Genomic DNA, 3,288 nt, shown 5'->3' with positions numbered 1-3,288 from the left:
CTTGTAATCCTCTGATAATAATCATGGGTGGAAATCATGTGGTTTGGAGAGTTGCCAAGCTTGAATCTCATTTTATTTATTACATTTTTTTCTGTTTACTAGTCCTGTGGTGTTGCTAATAGGGAGTGAAGATCCAAGAGAAGTATTTAGGCCAAGCAAGGTTAGAGGGTGGCAGGAAGATTGCATTTGGGTGAGGGAAAACAGGGGGATAAGGTAAGGATGAGGAAGACGGGCAGCAAGAGTGGAGGCTGAGTGGTGTTAGCAACAGCAACGCGCATTTATATAGCGCCTTTAAAACATCCCAAGGCGCTTCACAGGAGCGATAAACCATCTAAATTTGACACTGAGCCACAGAAGGAGATATTTGGGCGGATGACCAAAAGCTTGGTCAAAGGGGTACGCTTCAAGGAGTGTCTTAAAGAGAGAAGTAGAGAGGCTTAGGGAGGGAATGCCAGAGCTTAGGGCATAGGCAGCTGAAGGCATGACCACCAATGGTGGAGCGATGAAAATCCGGGTGCACAAGAGGCCAGAATTTGAGAAGCGCAGATATCTGGGTGTGTGGGGGGGTTGTGGAGCTGGAGGAGATTACAGAGATTGGGAGAGGGGGGTAAGGCTATGGAGGGATTTGAAAACGAGGAGAGTTTTAAAATTGAGGCGTTGGAGGAGCAACCACGATGTCGTGTCCACTTGGGTGGGGATTTCAGCAGATGCATTGCACTCCAGGACCCAAGTTGCTTCTTACTTGTGGAGGTGGGATATGTTCAATGCATGATAAGACCACAGTTTGTGTTCGACCCAGCACCCGTCCTGGCCTGCCGTCAGACAAAACCATGACGTCACCACCGACCAGCATCGAATCCGGCGTTGCGTCACGCACGAGCCAGCACCAAGCCCTTGCGTCACGTACGAGCCCGCGCCGAATCCGGCTTTGCGTCACACACGGCTCGTTCTCCGCCACAGAATTCCGGCCCCGCCTACCAAGCCGCGGTGCCTTGTGGGGTTCACCTCGGGGCCGGCGCGGTGCGCGGTGCGCGCTGGGAAGGTAGGGAGTTGGGTCCGTTGCCTGGAGACGGAAAACAAGCCGAAGACGGAGCTGCGAAGAGCGCCGGGCAAAATCCGAGTTAAGCCAAACCAAACAGCCGCGAGTGTGAGTACACTTTAAACCAACACCAACACCAACACAGGAGCTTTGTGTGAGCCGGCTGTGCCAGTATCTGCAGGCGGCTCTCGAGTCTTTATTGTATTACTAGCTGGGGAGCCCCGCGTTGCGAGGGCAATTTTGGGGCGCTTGGTCTCCCTGCCCCTGTGTGTCCCCCCTCTCCCTGTCATGTCCTCTCCCTGTCCTATCCCTCCCCTCCCCTCCCTCCCCCTCCCCTCCCTCCCCCCCTCCCCTCCCTCCCCCCCCTCCTCTCCCCTCCCTCCCCTCCTCTCCCCTCCCTCCTCTCCCCTCCCCCTCACTCCCCCCCTCACTCCCCCCTCCCCCTCCCCCCCTCCTTCCCCCCCCCTCTACCCCCTCCTCCCCCTCTCCCCCCCTCCTCCCTCCCCCTCTCCTCCCTCCCCTCCTCTCCCTCCCCTCCTCCCTCCTCTCCCCCCCCTCCTCCCTCCTCTCCCCCCCTCCTCTCCCCCCCCCTCTCCCCCTCCTCCCTCCTCTCCCCCCCTCCTCCTCCTCTCCCCCCCTCCTCCCTCCCCTCCTCCCCTCCTCCCTCCCCTCTCACCCCCCCTCCTCCCTCCCCCTCTCCCCCCCCTCTCCCTCCCCTCTCCCCCCCCTCCCCCCCCTCCTCACTCCCCCCCCTCCCCCCCCCTCCCTCACTCCCCCCTCCTCCTCCCTCACTCCCCCCCCCCTCCCTCACATCCCCCCCCCTCACTCGCCCCCTCCCTCACTCCCCCCTCCCCCTCCCTCCTCCCTCACCCTCCCCCCTCCCTCCTCCCCACTCCCCCCCTCCCCCCTCCCTCCTCCCCCTCCCTCCTCCCCCCTCCCTCACTCCCCCCCTCCCCCCCCCTCCCTCACTCCCCCCCTCCCCCCCCCTCCCTCACTCCCCCCTCCCCCCTCCCTCCCTCCCCCCCTCCCCCCTCCCTCACTCCCCCCTCCCTCACTCCCCCCCTCCCTCCTCACTCCCCCCCTCCCCCCTCCCTCACTCCCCCCCTCCCCCCTCCCTCACTCCCCCCCTCCCCCCCTCCCTCACTCCCCCCCCTCCCCCCTCCCTCACTCCCCCCCTCCCCCCTCCCTCACTCCCCCCCTCCCCCCTCCCTCACTCCCCCCCTCCCCCTCCCTCACTCCCCCACTCCCCCCTCCCTCACTCCCCCCCCTCCCCCCTCCTCACTCCCCCCCCCCCCCACTCCCCCCCCTCCCCCCTCCCTCACTCCCCCCTCCCCCTCCCTCACTCCCCCCTCCCTCACTCCCCCCTCCCTCCCTCCCTCACTCCCCCTCCCTCACTCCCTCACTCCCCCCTCCCTCACTCCCCCCTCCCTCACTCCCCCCTCCCTCACTCCCCCCTCCCCCCTCCTCACTCCCCCCTCCCCCCTCCCTCACTCCCCCCCTCCCCCCCCCCTCACTCCCCCCCTCCCCCCCCTCCCCCCTCCCTCCCCCCCCTCCCCCCTCCCTCACTCCCCCCCCCTCACTCCCCCCTCCCCCCCTCCCACTCCCCCCCCTCCCCCCTCCCTCCTCCCCCCCCTCCCCCCCGCACTCGCCCCCTCCCTCGCCCCCTCCCTCACTCCCCCCCTCCCCCCCCTCCCCTCACTCCCCCCCCTCCCCCCCCCCTCCCCCCCCTCCCTCCCCTTCCCCCCCCCCCTCACTTCCCCCCCTCCCCCCTCCCTCACTCCCCCCCCCCCTCCCCCCCCCTCCCTCACTCCCCCCCCTCCCCCCTCCCTCACTCCCCCCCCCCTCCCCCCCTCCCTCACTCCCCCCCCCTCCCCCCCTCCCTCACTCCCCCCCCTCCCCCTCCCTCACTCCCCCCCTCCCCCTCCCTCACTCCTCCCCCTCCTCCCCCCCTCCCTCACTCCCCCCCCCTCCCCCCTCCCTCCACTCCCCCCCCTCCCCCTCCCTCACTCCCCCCTCCCTCCCTCACTCCCTCCCCTCCCTCCCCCCCTCCCTCACTCCCCCCCCTCCCCCCCCTCCCCTCACTCCCCCCCTCCCCCCTCCCTCACTCCCCCCCTCCCTCACTCCCCCCTCCCCCCTCCCTCACTCCCCCCTCCCTCACTCCCCCCCTCCCCCCTCCCTCACCCCCCCCCCCTCACTCCCCCCTCCCCCCCTCCCTCACTCCCCCCCCCTCACTCCCCCCTCCCTCACTC

The 3,288-nt window shown here is 67.9% G+C and overlaps 1 protein-coding gene across 3 annotated transcripts in view; it reads left to right on the top strand.

Annotated features, from left to right (window-relative positions):
- The first annotated feature begins 1,028 nt into the window (after positions 1-1,028).
- The window catches only part of dnah6 (dynein, axonemal, heavy chain 6), a 1,317,984-nt gene continuing 1,315,724 nt past the window's right edge, over positions 1,029-3,288 (top strand). For all 3 annotated transcript variants that reach the window (XM_085993638.1, XM_085993630.1, XM_085993647.1), the window contains exon 1: positions 1,029-1,147. The gene's annotated coding sequence lies outside the window, so the exon portion shown is untranslated. The remainder of the gene's footprint in view (positions 1,148-3,288) is intronic.

Source organism: Somniosus microcephalus, chromosome 1, assembly GCF_052327205.1.
Source record: "Somniosus microcephalus isolate GS21.2 chromosome 1, FLI_Smic_1.0, whole genome shotgun sequence".
Taxonomy (NCBI): Eukaryota; Metazoa; Chordata; class Chondrichthyes; order Squaliformes; family Somniosidae; genus Somniosus; species Somniosus microcephalus.
Note: the sequence above shows the minus strand (reverse complement) of the source record. Positions and strands in the feature narration are given on the sequence as shown.